This window comes from Pinus tabuliformis, chromosome 1_2, assembly GCF_031772625.1.
Source record: "Pinus tabuliformis cultivar Carrire ecotype Pingquan chromosome 1_2, CPIR1, whole genome shotgun sequence".
NCBI lineage: Eukaryota > Viridiplantae > Streptophyta > Pinopsida > Pinales > Pinaceae > Pinus > Pinus tabuliformis.
Genome location: NC_142298.1, coordinates 345,500,779 through 345,523,106, shown reverse-complemented (window position 1 = coordinate 345,523,106; position 22,328 = coordinate 345,500,779). Strand labels below are relative to the sequence as shown.

Genomic DNA, 22,328 nt, shown 5'->3' with positions numbered 1-22,328 from the left:
GAGATAGTGAACAAATGTTTGGAAGGATATCTTCACTTATTTGTATCTGGTAAGAAAACATAATGGGTCAAGTGGTTAGCTCTAGCTGAATGGTGGCATAACACTTCCTTCCATACTGTAGCAAAAATGACCCCATTTATGGAGCTTTATCAATATCATCCACCATCCACCACATCATCTTTAATAGAAAATTCTAAGGTTCAAGCAGTGGAAGATCACATCGAGCATCAACAAAAAGTTCTCCAACTATTAAAGGATAACCTCACTCTGGCACAAAAACAAATGAAACAATAGGCAAATCAACATCATAGTGAAAGAAGTTTTGATGTAGGTGATTCTATATTCTTATGACTACAACCATACAAACAAATGTCTCTGAAGAAAGCTAAGATGGATAATAAATTATCGCCCAAGTACTACAGTCCTTACAAGTTGTTGCAAAATATTGGTACTATGGCATATAAATTGGAGCTGCATTTCCTGACTACACCCATTTTCCAATGTTTCATGCTTCAATAAGCTTACCGGTGACAATCTTCTAGTTTAAACAATGTTTCTAGAACTTGAGGACAAAGGAAAAATCATATTTGAGCCTAAAGCAATCATAAAAACAAGAACCTGCCAACTATGGAATGGATCAATTTCAAAGTATCTCATTAAGTGGAAGAACTTACCTGCTAAAGATTCCTCATGAGAGGATGATAATTTTATACAGGAGCATCCAGAACCACTGAAGCGTTGAGGACAACACTTTTTCGAAGGAGAGGGGCATGTTAGGTCTCTATAATACTAGTGTAGCCCCACTAATTTTATTCTTAGTGTAGCTCTGTTATAGACATTTTTGTGCCTTGCAACTCCAAGCATGAAATGTCCATAAACCAAGGGCTCCTAAGTCCCTAAAAGTGTTGTTCTAACCCCTAAAGGAACAAGGTCAACAAATTACAGCTTCTCCCAGAAGTTCTCCAACAGAAACTGCTCAGAATAAGTCAAAACAGGATCATTTCAGCTGCTCCACTGGCTAGGTGCATTGCATAGCACCTAAACACACTAGCTAGGTGCGTTGCAACACACCTAAATGCACTATGAGGGTGCATTGGGCGAGAAATGACAAATGGCAGTGTCATTCTGCGAGGTGGAGAGACAATGGAAGCTTCCAGAATCTTCTCCTATGACACTTGCCTCACTGAATTCGACAAAGGATGAGTAAGAGGCCTTCAGTCTCCAAGTGGAAGCAAGAACTGACAGAGAGAAGACACTAATCAAATCACAAGCTGACTCATCCTCCTTGCATACATCTATATATGGATCCCTCATCCCAGAGATCCGGAGGCTGGAATTTTGCACATTGTAAGGAATTGCTGTTGGTTTTGAGACAAATATCAGAGTATTGGGTGATTTATGCTTTGTTGGAGGTGAAGAGGGGCTTATTTGCTGGGAGGTTGATGCTGGGTCAGGAATCATCGGTTGTAACTCCTCCTGGATCTTCTTGTTTATCAATAAAAACTATTTGAGTTTTTCCTCCATGCTTGTGTATCATTGATGCTTGTTACATTTGTATGGTTAACTTAAATCTGATCCTAAGTTGTTTATGAATATAGATCCATGTCTTTGTATAGTTTTCTTCTTCTTTGATCTTACAGGTACTTGGTGAAGCTGGGAAAGTAAGGGAGCAGGTAGCTGGAAGCTGTCAAAGAAGAGAGGGATTGGATCAAAGGATTAGCGCAAGACATAGGTTGGTTCTTTCTATTCCTCTCTGTCTATAGTTCATAAAGGAAATACAATAGTAGTTTTTCTCTGTTTGTTTCTAAGGCAGCTGTCACACCTTAGTGGGATAGAGCAGTTCTAAATAGACACTTTTCCCGGTAACAAAATGGCGACTCCGCTGGGGAAGAATGTCTAATTAGTTTGTTTGTGTATCTCTTTGTTGTTTGTTTCATAAACTTATAAGTAGCATTCGAACTGCATTTGCCATAACAAATGCAAAGTAGACATCTGCTGCTTCAATCCATTCACTGGATCTGCTTATGATTTGAACAGCTGATTCACAGACTATCTGATTTCCCTTCTGATAGCTCTTAGACCCTCCTTAGATCTACCCCTGATTGTGCATTATTGATTGCTTTTACTCGGCCAAAAACCAAAGACTGAACTGCAAACCGTGACCCAGAACCTAGACAGATTCTCGTTTCTGGCCCAGCGCAGGTACTGTTAAGAGTTCCTGCATTTCAGCGCACTTCCCGAAAGGGCAACCTGCGCTGCAATCCAGTTTCTCTGTGTTACAGGTGCGCTGATCAGACTAGCCCTGTGCAGCTGAGGTTCTTGTGCTTCATTCTTTCCAGTTTTGTCTCTGAATTTTGCAGCCTGTGATCAGTATATGTCTGTTTAAAACCCCTTTTCCTTGCTGTTATTCCGCCTCCTTTGTACGAAAGAACTGTAGATGTTTTTGTGTGTTTGTTGCGTCGTTTATAGTTTTCCATTGCAAAAGTAGAATAGTCGTACTGTCGTCCTTTGATTTAGATCTGTCGCAAGTGTCGATTTCGATCATAGGAGAAAGTTTGATTGCTGTTGATGGTCGATTATACTTTTACTATTGCCTTTGGTCTGAATTTGTGATTTTCTAGTGTCAAAAACGAGTGTTCATTTCAAAATCGCAAGGTGTCGTAATCGTCTCTATCTTTTGATTTCGAAAAGAAGCTTGTTTGTGTTTGTCGCTTGAAAGCAAATTCAGATTTGTACATCAACTACATCAACTTTCTTTTTAGCATCAATACTAAGAAAGTCGAAAACAAATACATGCATGTGCATTTGCATATTGACAGTCTGTTTGGCTTGATTTAGGAAAGTGCATTTACAGTGTGCCCTTTGCTCTTTGTGAAAAGATTGTGTCTTTCTTTTCCTCTAGTAGCTAGGATTTTCATTGCATAAAAGAGATAAAAGTTTGTTTATCATCTTTAGATTGCATTTTAGGAATTACATCTACATCTCGTGGTGAACTCAAAAGGCAAACTTCATAAGCAAGATCAACTTAAAATAAATTCAATGAATCTAACAACGCTTTGGAACTTAACGCACAACATTTAGAGGTCTAGGCTAGAGACGTATTCCGGCGTCGTAAAGCCTAGTAACTGTTGTCCTCATTGATGGTTGGGTGATTCCTCCACTTTGAGATGATAAGTGCCAGTATGGACTTGTGCTCCCACATACCGTTGAGTATATTTTGGGAGACCCCTATAGGCTTAAATCCTTTATCCATAGGAAGCCGTGTCTGCCGCCCTATCGATCGCAATGCAATGAACACAGCATTCGGGAAGATTGACTGCCGTACCGTAAAAAGTATTCTATAGTTTTGCGATTGGTTTGGTTCTCCCTCTACCTAGACCTTCAGAGCAGTCCCTTTCGTTCCTTTTCAGACTCCTTAACGGAAAAGGTCCATTTGAGCACTTGTCACTTCAGGCTCATTAAAAATCGAAGGAGACTAGAGTCATCTTTTGTTTTTTCTCGACTCTTAAAAACTGAAAAAACAAGTTGTGTCAAAGCATATAAAAATTTATTTTAAACGGAATATTCATTACCCTTTCCTACGGTTATCTTGGGTTGAGAAAATGGAGTCTACCAACCAAGGAATTCCCCTTGGAGGAAATCCTAGTCCCTTCTCCTCTTGGGGAGATGTTGGTGCGTCCCATATGGCCACATTGTCGCTTCCAGGACTGACAATTGGTTTGCCTGTATGGCTCTTCTCAACCTCTGTCGTTCAGAACACCACTATTCCTGAACAATCGAATCAGCAATTAGACGAGTCCAGAGTTGCCCACCAACCTTCTACTTCCTCTAATTCTTCCTCTCCTCCTTCCTCTTCGCTTGATGGGGCTGGTAAAGCCAAAATTAAAGTTCCTAAGGAGAAGAAGGAAAAGAAGAAGAAAGAGAAGAAGAAGAAGGAGCCAAAGGCAAATGGGGGAAAACGAGTGTCGTCTAACGAAAATCCACACACTGCACCGACCAGGCCTAAATAGCCATGTGTCATTTGCAAAGGAGACCACTTTCACAAAGATTGTCCTTGCATCCCTCGGATATTAAGGGACTGGTCTCCTCGTTTGCACAACCCGGTGTCATCAACCTCTGATGATCATGTTGAAAGCACACCGTCAACTAGTGAAAGTGAAGCCCCAGGACAAAAAGGGAAATATAGATTTCCTTGTAAACTGTGTGAAGGCGATCATGTCGTTCACCGTTGTCCCTTCTTAGACGAAGCTAAAAGAGTTTTGGATGATTGTCCGGTTTCATCGTTACGACTTCCTCCTGGATATAAAAAACTCTTGCCGAGTCCGTCACTAGTTGAAAATCTGGCTAGCTAGCTCAGGTGGTCGGCTGAAGCACCTATCATTGAAGATAAACCATCTGGATCCATACCAGACGAAAGTCAAAAGGTTGAGGCGGCAGTTGACCCGGTCTTGCCTTCAGAGGTTTCATCTTCAAATGATACAGTCACTAAAGAGAACAAGGACGACACCGTCCAAATTCTCTTCATAAACACAGACTCCGACAAACAAGGGGGACATTTACCCATTCCTTTACCGCAGGAAGGAAGTTCATCAGAGCCGTACCCGGCCATCTATTTGGTCCCACCTCCAAGCAACCTAGTTGTCTCCTTCGGCTGGAATCAACTAGGCAGACCCCGTTTACCAACAAGCATACCATTCCGAATTATCATTCAAATATATAGAATGGTTATGGCTGGTACCATCATAGATGAGGGGACTTCTTTGAGTATCCTTTCCTCAACTGCTTGGAAAGCGCTTGGTTCGCCATCGCTTTTGCCTGAGATGAGAAATCTGACAGGCTTTGATAAAGGAACCAGTCGACCTTTAGGGATCCTTCCCGATGTGCCCATAACATTGAGAAGGAAAACTGTTCGCATGAACGTAATGGTAGTTCAAGAACCCCTGGATTACAATCTACTCCTTAGACGAGACTATATTTATTGCATGGGAGCAATTGTCTCCTCACTCTTTAGAGTAATGTGTTTTCTGCACGAAGGAAGAGTGGTCAAGCTCGTGGACTAGCTTTCATTTCCCGGATCACGCATATCAAATAGTCATATACCATCCCTGAATGGTCTTTTCACGTAAGAAATGTCTTAATCTCCAGTCCGTCCACCCGATGAGCGCGAGTAATTCGAGGGGACATGACTGAAAACCAAGGGGCATGCATCCTGGTCTGCTTCGGTAGGGAAACTTCGGGTATAGAGTAGGTTTCCGCGGGAGAATATGCCTAGTCTGTACCCCCGTCTGTGATTAGAAGAGGGGGTTATTCTAGTACAAGATTCTCTTGTCAAAGTTATGTGAGTCGGCGAGCGCCGCCACTCACCTTTGTTTATCTCGGTAGACATCATCGAAGAAGTGTTTTATTTACGCCGTGAATAGAACAATCTTTGGGTAACCTATAAGAGGTATACCCTTCCTGATAAAACAAATGTTTTGTCAGCTCGAATAGAGGGTGACCTTGAAACTCTGTTTTATACCTGGGGGCATGCAAGCCTTTTGGCATGCAAGCAAAGACCGACTATTTATTTTTTAAATTTTTAGGACCTCTAACCCTTTAAACCCGTAGGATTGGTCGTTCCTAACTTGCATAAAGAAAGGATGTGGGGCAAAACTCTAAAAATTGTCATTTTATATGAGACATTCTTATCATACGACTGGATTAATTGAGCAGTGTTACCGCAAGGTTCAAGCTCCTTAAAAAATAAACGCGCACTGAGCAAATGTTTCCACCCATGTTTAAGCTCGTTAAAAAATGAACTATTCCCCGGTAAATAACCACCGTGAATGAAGTACTTCAGCCATTAAAGCCTTGGTCGTGTTTGCACCGTCACCTCCACTTTTTCATTGGCCGATCATTCACCTCCATTTGATTGTTTACCCATTTTGAGGAACAGCTGCGAAGAGTGATTTCACTAGCCATCCTTGTGACACTGCCGTGATTGGAAAATTCCAAACCTTACCTGGAATCAGCTGCTACCCATTTTATCACTCGTTCCTCAAAAGACGAGTCTTCTTTAAGCTCTTTTCAACTGACTCGTAAAATATGAAAAGATTGCCGAGCCATTGGCCTCTCCAGCTCGTTAAAGGGACAGGAAGTGCTATCCCTCCTCTAGATTTTAATCTTTTTGGACCTGAGGGATTATTACACAAAAAGATCAAGTGCTTGTTTTATTCGGCTCGTTAAAAGTATCGAAAATTCATCCCTTATGTATTGTTTTATACTTTTTCGGACTTAAGGGATTAGATGACGAAAAAGGAATTTTGGAGTTTCCTTTAAGTTCCTTTTCAGACTCTCTAAAATTGAAAAGGACCGAGTTATCTTTGTCGTTAAACTCGTTAAAAAGATTAATAGCGACAAAATTGTCTTTAGACGAGAACGAGTTTCACTATCGCTAGGCTCGTTAAAACATAGCTATGGGTTTGCCCGAAGGGAAAATTATAGAACAAGCATATGTTATCCTCCTCAAGCTTGACAAAAATAAAGAGGTACTGGTCAGCAATGACTGGGGAAAAATTGGGAAGAAAACTCAAAGAAACTTTGTTGGTAGCAAGTCGCTCTTGAACATGACACTTCCACTCCGTGTCTGAGTCGGGTTGGGTTGTTTCATTCACCGGTCACATCGCCATGGTCACACCATACCATCCACATTTGGGGTTAATGCTACCAATCCATCACATCAGTGTCGCTGACATGTTCAAGAGAAGTCATCCAGAGAAGTCACCTGTGTCCCACCCACTACCATACATTATAGTCCATTCTTTCATGACCGCCACCCTAAACCGTATATCATCAGATCGTTTTCACCTCCATCAAAATCATTTGCCCCGTTCCGTGTCATTGATGTGGGATTCATTAAGGCCCTGCTGTGACGGATCACTTCTTGTCGACATCAGCTCATTATCCAAGAAGTTGGTCTAGGAACACCCCATTCAGTACTTTGAAGCTTGCATGCCTCAATGGCAAGTTTCTCACTTCCGGCGACAGGTTTACATCAATGACCTTCGACCGAAAGATTTTGCGTGGTGTTCGACACCAAGTCCTTTATTCACACCACGTGAATTGTATTGCAGTACCTTGAGGATCATTATCATTATCGGTGATTCCTCTTGCGCTTGTTAACAGTTTACATCATTGACTGGTAATCAAGCGATGTCTTTCCATGTTCGACTTCAGGACATTTCTCACATGGATCGACTTGTACTTTGAGTGAAGATCGGACGAGATTGAAGACCCCGGATCTAGTTTCATCCATCCGGGCTGCAATATATATTCAGGGAAATAAAGACATTAAATGTACAACATTGCAGCAAAGATAATCATCCTACCAAAAGGATGATAGCTCTATCAGAATCATCAGTCTACACTCAGACGATTGTCTGTCCTATGTACATGAGAATGAATTTATAAAGCGGAGCATGGGAATGCCTACCTCAGCTAGATCATGAAAAACAGTATGAAGATAATGTATTGTATTGTATCTTTTTACAGGTCTCCTCCCAACATTGAAAGAACTTCGGATCCTCATAATAAAGCATTTCACCCGATTAACGACCTCATATTTTAGGGGGCAACTGTTATAGACATTTTTGTGCCTTGCAACTCCAAGCATGAAATGTCCATAAACCAAGGGCTTCTAAGTCCCTAAAAGTGTTGTTCTAACCCCTAAAGGAACAAGGTCAACAAATTACAGCTTCTCCCAGAAGTTCTCCACCAGAAACTGCTCAGAATAAGTCAAAACAGGATCATTTCAGCTGCTCCACTGGCTAGGTGCGTTGCATAGCACCTAAAAACACTAGCTAGGTGCGTTGCAATGCACCTAAATGCACTATGAGGGTGCGTTGGGCGAGAAATGACAAATGGCAGTGTTATTCCGCGAGGTGGAGAGACAATGGAAGCTTCCAGAATCTTCTCCTATGACACTTGCCTCACTGAATTCGACAAAGGATGAGTAAGAGGCCTTCAGTCTCCAAGTGCAAGCAAGAACTGACAGAGAGAAGACACTAATCAAATCACAAGCTGACTCATCCTCCTTGCATACATCTATATATGGATCCCTCATCCCAGAGATCCGGAGGCTGGAATTTTGCACATTGTAAGGAATTGTTGTTGGTTTTGAGACAAATATCAGAGTATTGGGTGATTTATGCTTTGTTGGAGGTGAAGAGGGGCTTCTTTGCTGGGAGGTTGATGCTGGGTCAGGAATCATCGGTTGTAACTCCTCCTGGATCTTCTTGTTTATCAATAAAAACTATTTGAGTTTTTCCTCCATGCTTGTGTATCATTGATGCTTGTTACATTTGTATGGTTAACTTAAATATGATCCTAAGTTGTTTATGAATATAGATCCATGTCTTTGTATAGTTTTCTTCTTCTGTGATCTTACAGGTACTTGGTGAAGCTGGGCAAGTAAGGGAGCAGGTAGCTGGAAGCTCTCAAAGAAGAGATGGATTGGATCAAAGGATTAGCGCAAGACACAGGTTGGTTCTTTCTATTCCTCTCTGTCTATAGTTCATGAAGGAAACCAATCAGCCAGTGACCTTTGTTAGCCAAAATTGCGCAATAATTTCCATCATTAGCTCGGATTGCTACTTGATCTTGCATTGAATTTGTTTTTATTTTTGGCTGAAATTTGCTCAATGCCATGAATGCCCTCTCTATCCCAAAGGTACAAAAGTTTTTAAGCATCTCTCTAGCAATTACACTTAACATGGCATCCATGAGAGTTGCATCAAAGGAAACCACCGAGAGCACTGTTGGAGAAGTAGTTGAGTAGATATTAGTGGATTTACTAGTATATGTAGATACTCAACTGTTCATTGAGAAGGGTACATAACTAACTTGGGAGTAGATCAAGGATATTTTTACAAAGGACTTCAAGGCAGAATTGGAAGACCGATAAGTTTATATTAGCATCCAGAAGTTACGGTTATACAAGGTTGCATGCAGGTACCCTACCTTCCCATTTGCGGACATCATCGACTAGATTGTCTCACACATGGATGAACAAACTATGACATTGGGCAGTGTCAACGGGAGAGAGCTTGCCACCTTCAGGACAGAGAACGTTAAGAAAATGTATCACTTGCCTGAGCTGGTGAAGTGCATGTACTCACTCTTCTGTCCACCAATAGCTATGTGAACATGAGAGACATTGTCAAGTGTTGGGTGAAAGAGCCATCAAACTTTAGAAAAACACCCACTCATGTTTACAAGAAGAAGTCCCTTAGGAAGGCCTACTAGTTCTTGATCATCTTTACTTGCAGAATATATGGTCAAGAGAAAACATAAACCTTTCGTGAAGGGTGGGTGGTCTTACTGGACCAGTTGGTGAATGATGGGAGGCCATTGAATTGGTAAGATCTATTGGCTCATCAGTTGAAAGTCCATTTGGGTAAGGCTCTAAATCCACCCAAGAATGAGAAATCAAGGTTTTATATGTCTGCATACTTATTGGATGCAATCTGTGCCCAACAACAATTCCTTGGCATGAGTTGGACATGGACACCAAAAGAGATTGTCGTCAACATCTATTGCAAGTTGCTTTTTGATTGTAGCTATCGAGGAGTGATGGCAAGGCTAACTTACCATTTTATCATCCCATTGTACAAGCTTATCTTTGAGCATGATCCACCTTGCATGTTCTAAGAAGCAATCGAGGCAATAATAAACATTGTAGATTGGTATGCCTCACTAGGTGGCACCTTCATCAGAGTGTTTGGCGGAGATAAGCCTCCGCATGTTCTACCAAGGTATGCCACTTTCAAGATTATAATGTAATAATTATCATACCACCTCGCTACAGGGTTGTCAGTAGGACTACATAGAAAGAATAAAGTGCCATGACCTGCTCTTCCTTTTCAGATAAGATTATATGAGATTAAGAGCTTGAAATATGAAGATGTCGAGGCAAAGGACATACTGAAGTTTGAATTCAGCACCAAAGACTTTAATCCATATGATCCCCATCGTGTTTGGAAGGAACACTACACAAGAGTGTACTTTCCATTGATCCACAGGATATTTCATTGGCCAGAGGAATACCCTTGGAGGTACTGCTACAAATCCTCCAAACTCAGTGAGCCCATCAGTATAGTGGGAACTTGGAAGGCTACTCTGCAAACAACAACGACTCCAGAAGCAACCAAAACATTTTCATAAAGCAGCAATCCAGTATAGGACAAAGGAAAGAGGAAGATTGCAGAGAAACCAGAGGCAAGAAAAGCTACAAAATGAAGGCAGATCCTATCTTGGAGAAGGCAACTTTTGTAGTGGAAGAAAAGTGGGAGCGGCAGATGAAGAGAGTAGAGCGAAGGAAGAAATGAAATTAGAGGCTGAAAGAAGGATAACTGAAGTTTCAGGAGGCAGAGAAGAAGTTAAAGGAATAAAAAGAGGTGAGGAGGAGAGAAAGAGAAGAGAAGCAAAAACAAGAAGAAGAATAAACGCCAGGCACAATCACAGAGAAAACAACGCAAATACAGGTTGATGAGTCGAAACAACCAACAATTGAGGGAGAGGGTGAACAGATGCAGGATCGCGATATTGCTCAACAAATTGAGCAATTGATCGGGGTGACAGACTTGGAATTGGAACAAGAAACACAAAATGAAGACATTGACCGAATGCTGAGAGCACCACAGGTCACCTCTTAGTCGCCACCACCTCTAGTATTAGAACCAGTCCTTAGTGAGAAAGGAGATGTTTTTCTCCTTGAATATGATTCAGTCATGGATTTGTGCAATATATCATTTGACAAGTTGCATAAGAGCATTGTACAAGAATGGAAGAAGCACTTTCTAGATGATCATGCATCACCTGCATTAATCAAGGAAAGGGTGATAGTGTCAGAAACTAAGAAGAATCCAACCACCCTTGTCGAAGTCAGCTTGTCCTATGTAGGAGAAACAAGCTCAAATGTTAAGTATGTGACAGCCGAGAATGAGAAATTTCCAAAGAACTTGTAGGCTTCTAGGCAATAAGAAGAACAACTCTGAGCATCAACGTAGAATGCAATTTTCGCATTGGAGTAGATGAAAATAGTGATACTCACTAAAGTATCAAAACTTGCTGATACCATGCGAAAGCTATATGATAGATTTGTCACCGAGCATAAAGAAGTTTTTCGTATGTGTGGCTTACAAAAACAGAGAAAAGAGTTTGTTCAAACTCTCAAGAACATATATGTTGCCATCACCCATGTACAAGAGTTACGGAGAATGCGGTACAAAGGGGCTGCACTTGACTTAGAGAAGGAGATGAAGCTATAGGCATAGCTGGAGAAAGAAAAGGTCTGAATGTTGATCTAGAACTACGAGTAGCTCACCCCATTCATCCGCAACATACAAGCCTCATATGCAGGGTTGTACAATAGTTTGGATGTCATGGTGAGAACGCACATGATCCCATCAATCGGTTTCCTCACCAATGCTGAACCTAAGAACCAAGTTTTGTTGGAGATCAATGTGTACTTGGAGCAGCTAAGATGAGAGGCCACCAGAGAAGACTTGGAGCTGAGCGCACGCAACAGACAGAAGTACATCGGTGGTCCTGTCATGTTTAAGACTATGTTGCACATGCTTCAGAATGAGTTGGATACAGGTTCCAAGACCATATATCTGGATGCCATGGAGGCAAAAGTTTGCTTTCATAAAGAAATCATCAAATAGTTTGGGGACACCATCATACAATACCAAACTTGACATCAATATGTGACTGAGAAGCACCAAGTGGAGGTTGCGGAGTTGGTCTTCCCTCAAACTTTGAAATCATAGTGCTTTGTCTTGTTAGGATGTCTCTAGTCTATTTTGTCCTACATGGGTACATGTGGAAAATGTAATATTATTTGTAAATATGTTGTAAGTGAAATTCCAAACATCATTAGTGGAATGTGAAAAGTCATCATGTTATGTTATGAGTTACTTGTAATGAAGTTGAAGAGTCATGAGGAAAGTCAAAGAGTCACAAATGGGAATGTCAAGGGTCACCCCACCCTTTGTTATAAATAGAACCTCATAACTCATAGAACTAGCTTTTGGGAGCCAAGCTTTTGGCTATGCTTATGTTTATAAGAGACTTGGGAGTATTATGAAGAGCCTTGGCTTCTCCATAGCATAGAGCAAATATACTTCTTTGGAGGATCAAGTGTTCTTTAGTATAATGTTCTACTATTGGAGCTAGTGTTCGCCAATGGTGTATGTATGGATGGAGCTTTCACTTATAATAATAATATTAGAGCCAACACACCTCCATGCATATGTTTTTAATGTAATTGGACTATTCTAGTTGCATTGGAAATGTATGTTGTTTAACTTACGCATTTTCTTATGAAATAATTTGTATGCATTTGTATGGATCTTTTTGAATTCATGTTGTTGGTTTAACTTATCACTTTAACTTGTGGACTATTCTGCATTTTAGCTTGTGATGTCATTCTGAGCATGTGTTCCTTTCAAGCTGCATACTATTACAGGCTTCTAAGGGGCACACTTCATTTTCCCCTCTGTGTGTTAGAACCTTCATGCATCACACTTGACTCTTTGAAGGGTCACACACTTTCTCTCACCCAAATTTATCATACTTACCTCTGGGTGCTACTCCGGTCAAGGAATTACACTACCACCCACTATTGGGACTCCTACCCCAAATGGTGTGAGGTCTAGTTGGGACTTTATATCGAGGAGATCCCATGAGTGTTGGTGGGTCCAGAACTGTCAAAATTTATGGTGCTAAAAGGAGGGCTAGATGACAAGTTAAGCCCTTGAAGTCTATTTTGAATTTGTGCACATATTTCATGACTTCTGTCCAAATAAAAACCTTGGCATGTTTTTCTAACTTTGCTGATTTTGAAGTGCCGTTGAGAATTTTAGATGACTTGTCTAGATATAAGTTTAATGGTGAGGGTGGAACAACCTTGTTCAAGCACACATTTGCTTTTGCTGGTTTCTGTGACAGGCATGATGTTCTGTCTGATGATATTTCCTATGGGTTGTTTGCTTTCATTTTTGAAGGGCACACAAAGCAATGGTGTCGCACATTTTCTGCAACCTCTATATACTCTTTTGATCACTGGTTTAGAGAATTATGACTGTAAGTCTCTTAATAGAAAAAACTTAAAATTGCAAAAATCACCTGACAAATCTCTCAAAGACTTTCACGATCATTTTCTTCACTATTGTTTTGAATTTCATGAAGATGAAGTTGACTGGGATTTTATTGATGAAATATTTCAATATCTTGTTCACGTTTCTGAGAATATCTCCCAACATACCTCGGTGTTATAGCTTCTAAATGTTGATGAACAAGGTTTTCGTCCTAGATGACCCTCCATCCCCTTCCCATAAAACAACTCTAGCTCCGCAAGTTGAGGTGGGAGGAGTTGGGAATCTATATCACCATCTCCTCCTAGCCCACCCGCTCAAGATTTCTGAGCATATTTGGAATGTAACTCCAACGGTTGTCATGTGGTCTTATCTCCTCATCCTCTGTCCTTTGGTCCCTTTGATCCTCTAGATTTTGGTATTTTGTATTAATTCTTATTGAATCTCACATGTGATATTCATGAGGATGAATTTCTGGATGGAGTTGGTGTTGAATAGTCAACCTGCCATATGATTTTTGATGAGTATCTGTGGGAATTTGAACAGGAACATGTAGTGAAGGATGACCTCGTTCTATCCACACCTTGCTTTCTTTATCCTGACATCTTCCATGATTCTGCATTTCTGTTCCATCTTGTGAAAATTCATTTCCATATTTTTCTATTTCCGATCTTTTACAGAACAAGTGGAATGCCAGTTTGTCATTTGATTGCAGAGAGGACAAATTTATCTTCCCTGATCCTCCCCATCTCTCATCTTACCTTTCCAGAAACATAGAGGGTGAAATTTCTTGTTTTTCCTCATCACCTCTATATGATTCACCAGATCATGAGCATGTCGCTATCCATGATCCTGAACTTTCTGATCGTGGCTGTTGTGATCTTTTGATTCATTTATTCGATCACAATTTTGATTTGTCCACTGTTCATATTTCTAAGCCACCGATATTTGATGCTTATATTCTTATGAATTGGAAACTCCTCAAGATATCAAGGCATTTTAGCCCAAGATGATGGTTATGTTAGGTTCTCGTAGCCTTGAGGTCAGTTCGACTTTTGATCAGAAATCTTCTAAACCCTTTCAGGCTCCTCATTACTCTATTGTTCACATTGAAAATCAATATCTCTTACCATTTTCACATCCTCCACCGGAAACACATGATCATGTTGCTCAAGAATTGGAGGAATCATACGTAGAAATAACTGTTGAAAAACATAAGTTTTCTTATTTCTTTATATTTTTTCATTTTTCAATTTCGAAAGTGTGTACATGCTTGTCTTCCAGGCGTAATGTGATAGGACATCATGATACATCCACATAGTGCCTTTCATGTGCTTTCCATTTTTTCTTTTCTATGGATGCATTCAAGCTTTGAATGTATTGGTTTGCATTGTTTTATCATTCTTGTCTGTTAGTTTGCTTGAATATCTTTCTTGTCGATCATACTATCGCCTTCATGGGCCAACCAATGCGCTAATGACTACATTAGAGGTATCACTTCACGTGAGTTGGACTATGTTCTTCTTAGGTTAGGAGTAGGATTATTTTTTGCTTTCTTGTTTTTGTTTTAATTTGATGACTTTGCCTTGCCTTATCTTGCTTCAATCCTTTGTTTGTTTGCTTTTTCACCTGTAGGTTAGTTTCTGCATGAAACCTTGTTTGGATTCTTAGACAAGCATGGTGAAATCCAAGAGGAACTTGTACAACTATCAACACTTGGTTATCTATTTATTCCCTCTCTTTATGTGAGACTTGCATTTATTCTAGTCGATGATACCCTGATGGAAAATACGTTCCTTTTAGAGAGAGTCATGGTGAAATGGCGATGCTTGCACTTTTAACTAGTATCACCTACTCTAATTAGTTTTCTATTTTCAATTAACCCTTGTCAACTCAATCAAGTAGAGTGAGGAGAGGGGGAAAACTTTAACAAGTATGTTAGAGGTATATATAAATATCCTTGTCTAAAGGGACAACCTCTTCTATTCTCAATATGTCAAGATCCCTCTTCTTCCTCATGAAATAAATAAGTTCCTATGCATAGTTCTTTGAAAAATTAAAAGAATTAAAAAATAAAATAAAGGGCAAAAGAAGAGAAAGACTTCCTACAAAGAGAGGTGAAGCAAGTAAATTTGCTGGCATACTATTAAGGCTCACTGGTAGCGGAGCAATGCTTGTGTTCCTGAAGTGACTTCGTCGGGTTATTATCCAGGCCTACTGGTAGTGGAGCAACACTACAAATGAAACTAAAACTATGACAGTCTATTTTTCTTGTGCATCTATATACCCCTGATACCCTATAAAAAAAAATCAGTTTGACTTGGCTTGGTATGTGTGCTACCAATAAAGAGGATCGTAGAGACTACATCTTTAACTTAAGATAAGTGAAGAATCTATGATAATCGAAGAACTGAACAATACTTCCAGAAGTATTAGGCTTCTTTGCATGACACAAGTTCCATACAGAGAGCTGGAGTTATACCAGTGTGTTGCCAACATTGTAGTGGCTACAACCACCCTCTAAAATGTTTCCTATGCTTCGATTTTGGAGCCTTCCTTCTGAACCATAGCAACTCATCTTGCATTGATCCAGGTACTTGTGCTTCGAATGAGCCTTATTATTTTCATATTGGCTTGTGTTTTCTCACTTAGTTCATTTTCTAACCCTCAAGCCCATCTCTTGACTTGGTCCCTTCACAGTTCCAGACTTGCCTAAGAGAACTGCGCAATACTTGAGGGCAACTAGCCTTGTTCTTAGGAATTGCGTAGTCTTGACTGCTAGTTAGCGTTGAGCTTAGGAAATGCACATTACTGAATGGAAACTATTCTTGAGATGGGAAATTTCGTAGACATGAGAGGCATCCCAGAGCCATAGAGCCCAGAAATTGCACATACCCCACTGTGCTTAGAAACTGCGCAGTGCATGAACTAGAAAGTTTCCCAGTGCTTCCCAAAAGTACACAATCTTTCCGGGCAAGGCATGGCACTTTTCATAAAAAAAAAAAGAAATAAAAGCAAAGAAAAAAAATCATCCCTAAAAAGTAGGTGTCTATTTTTAGTAACCCAAAGGAGGTACTTGCGTTATTTTTAGAAACTGCCGCCAAGTGTCACTTTTTCATTGCTTTTAGGCATGCATGTCATAAACCTTAACTTGACGAAATATATTTAATCGATGCTACTCGAGCTAATTTTCACACTCGATCTTGGAGATATAACATTCCCGAGGATATCAAGGAGCCTTCAGTGCAATCGTCGTCGCTTTTCTGAGTGAGTTTTTCTCTTCTCGTTGTTTGCCACTTTTTTTGTCACTTTTTGTTGTTTAGCTTGTGAGAGTGTTGTTTCACTTATTTATTTGAATGACTCCTAGATTTTAAACTTAGTTTATCTTGTAGAAGTGTTTTTTCAAGTTTTAGATTTCCTTTCCCAAGTGTTGCATGCGTTACCCTGTTTTTGCACCAACGATCGTCATTTCGGCGACTCTCTTCACATGCTTCATTTTCCTTCAGTTTAATTGATTGATTTCTTCACTTGTTTCACATGCATGCATCAAAAATTAGTCATATATGTACTCAACTTGACGTCATCCTTTAGATCTACTTGATTTTTACTTTCCCCTTAGGAAGATCTGGGTCTCCTTGACCAGATCCCACACTTCACTACTTGCACTATGTAATATGGGAGCTTAATGCCTATGCATTGACTTCTGAAATTGCACAAATCTTGGTCTAGGCTAGCTCCAACTGCGCACTGTGCATTTCCAGGAGCCAACCTTCTAGCCTAGCCATGAAGACTATGCAATACACTGTCTCTCCCGAACTTGGCCCAGACTGAACTGGCATTGTGCAATTACAGTCATTGAGATTCTAAACTAACTACTGGGAATACACAATGCACAGTTCCCACAATCATCTAGTGACCTCTGTCAGCTAAAATTGCACAATCATTCCCATCATGAGCCCCGCTTGCTGCTTGATCTTGTCTTGAAGTTGTTTTGATTTTTAACTGACATTTTCTCAATTCCATGAGTGCCCTCTATGTCCCACATGTACAATAGTTGTTGAGAATCTCTCTAGAAGTTACAGTTGACATGGCATCTAAGAGAGTTGCATCAATGGAAACTGTCGAGAGTAGTACTAGGGAAGTAGTTGAGCATATATCAATGGATTTTCCAGTAAATGAAGATACTCAGTTGTTCATTGAGAATGGTACAACATTGAATTGGAAGCATATCAAAGATACTTTTTCATAGGACTTCGAGGCAGACTTGGAAGACCAATAGGTTTATCTTAGCATCCAATGGTCAGGGTTATATAAGGTTGCATGCAGGTACCCCGCCTTCCCATGTGTGAACATCGTCAGATGGATTATCTCACACACAGATGAATAGACTATGACATTGAGCAGTGCTAGTAGGAGAGATATTTCCACCTTTAGGGCAGAGAAGTTTTAGCAGATGTACCACTTACTCCAGCTAGTGAAGCTCATGGACTCTCTCTTCTATGCCACCCATAGCTCTGTGAACATGAGAGACATTGTCAAGCACTAGGTGAAAGAGCTGTCGAAGTTTAAACAAACACTTACTCATGTTTACAAGGCGAAGTCCCTCAAGAAGGCCTACCAGTTCTTGATCATCTTTGATTGCAGAATATATGGCCTAGAAACCTTTCCTGATGGGTGGGTGGTCTTATGGGACCATTTGGTGAATGATGGGAGGCCATTCAATTGGTCGGATATATTGGGTCATTCGTTGAAGCTCCATGTGGCTAAGGCTTAGAATCCTCCCAAGAATGACAAAGCAATGTTTTATATGTCCACATACTTACTGGATTCAATCTATGCCCAAGAACAATTCCCTAGCATGAACTAGACATGGACACCAAAAGAGACTTTCATCAACATCTATTGCAAGTTGTTTTCTGATTGCAGCTATAGAGGAGCGATAGAAAGGCTAACTGACCATTTTATCATCTCATTGTATAATATTATCTTTGAGCGTGATCCACCTTACGTGTCCCAAGAAGCAACAGAGAAAATAGTAAACATTTCCTATTGGTATGCCTCACCAGGCGGCACTGTCATCAAAGTGTTTGACAAAGAGAAGACTCTACATGTTGTACCAAGGCATGCAACCGCCAAGATGATCATGCAAGAAGTAGCATACCACCTTGCTACAGGGTTTTCAACAGGACTGCATAGGAAGAAGAAAGTGCCATGGCCCGCTCTTCCTTTGCGAATTGGACTATACGAGATTAAGAGCATGAAAGATGCAGATGCCGAGATAAGTTAGGTACCAAATACTTTAATCTGTATGATCCCCAAAGTATTTGTAAAGGCCACTATGGGAGAGTGTACTTTCCATGGATCGACGTGACATTTCATTGGCTAGAGGAGGAACCTTGGAGGTACTACTATAATGCCTCCAAACTCAATTAGCCAGTGAGTATAGCAAAAACTTGGAAGGATACTCTATAGACAACAACAACTCCGGAAGTAGAAAAAATAATATAAGGAAACAATCCAATACACGACAAGGGAAAGAGGACGATTGCTGAGAACCCAGAGGTAGAGAAAAGCTACAAAATGAAGGCAGATCCTATCTTGGAGAAGGAAACTTTGGTAGTGGAAGAAAAGAGGGAGAAGTAGATGAAGAGAGCAGAATGAAGGAAGAAAGAAAATTAGAGGCTTTAGGAAGCATAATTGAAGCTACAGGAGACAGAGAAGAAGTTGAAGGAAGAACAGGAGCTAAGGAAGAGAGAAAGAGAAGATAAGCATAAACAGAAATAAGAAAAAATGCAAGGCATGATAATAGATAAAAAAATGCCAATATAGGTTGATGAGTTAGAATAACCAATAGTTGAGGGAGTGGGTGAACAGGTGTAGGATCGGGAGCTTGGTCAACAGATTGAGCAATTGATCGAGGTGATAGTCATGGCTTTGGAACAGGAGCCACAAAATGAATACACAGACCTTATGCTGAGAGCACCATAGGTCATCTCTCAGTCTCCACCACCTCCAGTATCAGAACCAGTCCTGAACGAGCAAGGAGATGTTGTTCTCCTTGATGATGATCCAGTCATGGATTTGTACATTTATTATTTGACGAGTGGCATAAGAGGATTGTATAGGCATGGAGGAATAACTTTCTTGATGACCAGACATCACTTGCATTCATCAAGGAAAGGGTGATAGTGTCAGACACCAGGAAGCATCCAATCGCCCTTACCGAAGCCAGCTTGGCCTATGCAAGAGCAAAAAGCTCAAATGTTAAGTACCTGATGACCGAAAATGAGCAACTGCCAAAGAACTTGTAGGCTTCCAAGCAAGAGGCAAAACAACTCCAAGCATCTTCCATAGAATGCAGTTTCCACATTAGGGGAGATGAAGACAACAATACTTGCTGAAGTATCAACACTTGGTGGTACCATGTGGAAGCTTTATAATGGATTTGTCACCGTGCATAAATCAGTTTTCCGTGTGCATGGATTACAACAATGGAGCAAAGATTTTGTTCAAACTCTCAAGAACATACATGTTTCCATCACCCATGTACAAGAGTGGACAATGGGGTACAAAGGGGCCCCAGTTGACTCGGAGAAGAAGATGAAGCTATATGCAGAGCTAGAGAAAGTGAAGGTTCAAATGTTGATCAAAAACTACAACCAATTCACCCCATTCATCGGCAACATAGAGGCATCATATGGATGGTTATACAATATTTTGTATGTCATGGTGAGGATAGACAAGATCCCATCAATTAGTTCCCTCACCGATGCTAAACTAAAGAACCAAGTCAGGCTGGAGATTGATGAATACTTGGAGTAGCTAAGACGAGAGGCCATTAGAGAATACTTGGACCTGAGCACACACAACATACAGAAGTACATAGGTGGTCCTGTCATGGTCAAGTCTATGATTCACATGCTTAAGAACAAGTTGGATACAGGTTCCAAGACCATATACCTAGATGGCATGGAGGAAAGAGTCTGCTATCAGAAAGACACCATAAACCATTTTGGGGAGACCATCATACAGTACCAAGCTTGGCATAAATATGTAATCGAGAAGCACCAAGTGGAGGTTGTCGAGTTAGTCTTTCCCCAAAATTTAGAATCATAGTGTTTTTTCTTGTTTGGCTGTCTCTAGCCTATTTTGTCCTACATGGGTACATGTGGAAAATGTAGTATTATTTGTAAATATGTTGTAAGTGAAATTACAAGCGTCATTAGTGGAATGTGAAAAGTCATCATGTTATGTAATGGGTTACTTGTAAAGAAGTTGAAGAGTCATGAGGGAAGTCAAAGAGTCACGAAGGGGAATGTCAAGGGTCACCCCAACCTTTGTTATATATAGAACCTCATAACTCATAGAACTGGCTTTTGGGAGCCAAGCTTTTGTCTTGGCTTAGGCTTAGAAAAGGCTTGGGAGTATTTTGAAGAGCCTTGGATTCTCCATAGCATAGAGCAAGTATACTTCTTTGTAGGAGAAAGTGTTCTTGACTGTAATGTTCCACTATTGGGGTTAGTGGTCGTCAATGGTGTAAGTATGGATGGAACTTTCACTTATAATAATAATATCAGAGCCAACATGCTTTCATGCATATGTTGTTAATATAGTTGGTCTATTCTGGTTGCATTGGAAATGTATGTTGTTTAACTTATGCATTTTCTTATGAACTACTTTGTATGCATATGTACGAATCTTGTTGAATGCATGTTGTTGGTTTAACTCATCACTTTAACTTGTGGACTATTATGAATTTTAGCTTGTGATGTCATTCAGCTTGTGTGTTCCTTTCAAGCTGTATACTATTATAGTCTTCTAAGGGGCGCACTTCCTTTTCCCATCCGCATGTTAAAACCTTCATGCATCACACTTGACTCTTCGTAGGGTCATACACTTTCTCTCACCCAAAGTTATCATACTTACCTTTGTGTGCTACTGTGGTCAAGGAATTACACTACCACTCACTGCTGGGACTCCTACTCCAAAGGGTGTGAGGTCTAGTTGGGACTTCATATCGGGGATATCCCCTTAATGTTGGCGAGTCCAACACCGTCAATAAATAGGTAAAAGAATTTGAGCAAAAAGAAAGAAATGAGATGAAGTTTAGATATATGTTCATGCCTATAATTATGTGTGTTACAGAGGATTGAATCATCTATAGATTGTTAATTTTCATGTATATCTTACTAAGCAAGGTACTATTTTGGGAACACTGTGTATAATGTTTTTCTATACATATAGAAGATACAATAGTTAGATGTATTATGAAATATAGAAAAAGGAAAAAATGAAAAATCTAATGCGAGGGGAGAATTGAGTGAGTAGATCAGCCTGAAACTACAATAAAATAAGCATATGAACCAAGATGTATTTTCCTAGGTTTCATGCCTTTAGGAAACAATCAATTTTATTTTTTTGGTTGGGTCCAATTGATAGGAACCCAAGTTATAGTGGTACAAAACATAGGAAAAAATAGTATAGTGGGTGGACACGCCAGCCTGTTACACACTCAATTCATGAAGAACTTAAAATAACATTTTAGCCAAGATATCAAAGCTGAGAATAGTCTAACTCCATCCTTTTGTATTAAGACAACAACGACTTTCGGAAAGAAAAAGAAACCATATAGGATACTACTTTCATTTTCTTCACTTGTGGATAATTAAACAGTAGAAATAAAATCCACAGAGTCGAAACATACTGACAAAATACAAAAAAAATAGTATAGAATAATAACATAATGGTTCAGTAGGATTATATTAAAAAATGACTCCTGAGATATTTAGGTCATTTTTGGATTAGAGATTGTGTCGTAGTGGAAGCAAAACAAAGCCACCCTGAGATAGGCCATAATATTAAACTAGCTTCCACTAGGGACCTAACATATTTAATGGATCTTTTTCTCCTATCCCATTAAATCTTATTTAGGATTTCTTATTATGGAAGTTTTATCTCGATCTCATCCATTAATGAGATTTTTGTTTTTATTTTTATTTTTATTTGGCAAGAATCACTTACTCAAGTGTCTCATTCCCAGGTGGTTCCAATCCTTTTATTTATTAATAAAAAATACATATTACATAAGAACTTTACTGTGTTACTTTCACTTAAACTAGTGATCGCTTTTCCGCCATCCAGTCTAATATAATTTAGCTTGAAAAAAAAAATCATTAAAGAAACATAAGGGTA

The 22,328-nt window shown here is 39.9% G+C and overlaps 1 pseudogene; it reads left to right on the top strand.

Moving 5' to 3' along the window:
* LOC149205787 (uncharacterized) overlaps positions 1 to 18,423 on the top strand; it is a 70,528-nt pseudogene extending 52,105 nt beyond the window's left edge.
* Positions 18,424 to 22,328: the final 3,905 nt, after the last annotated feature.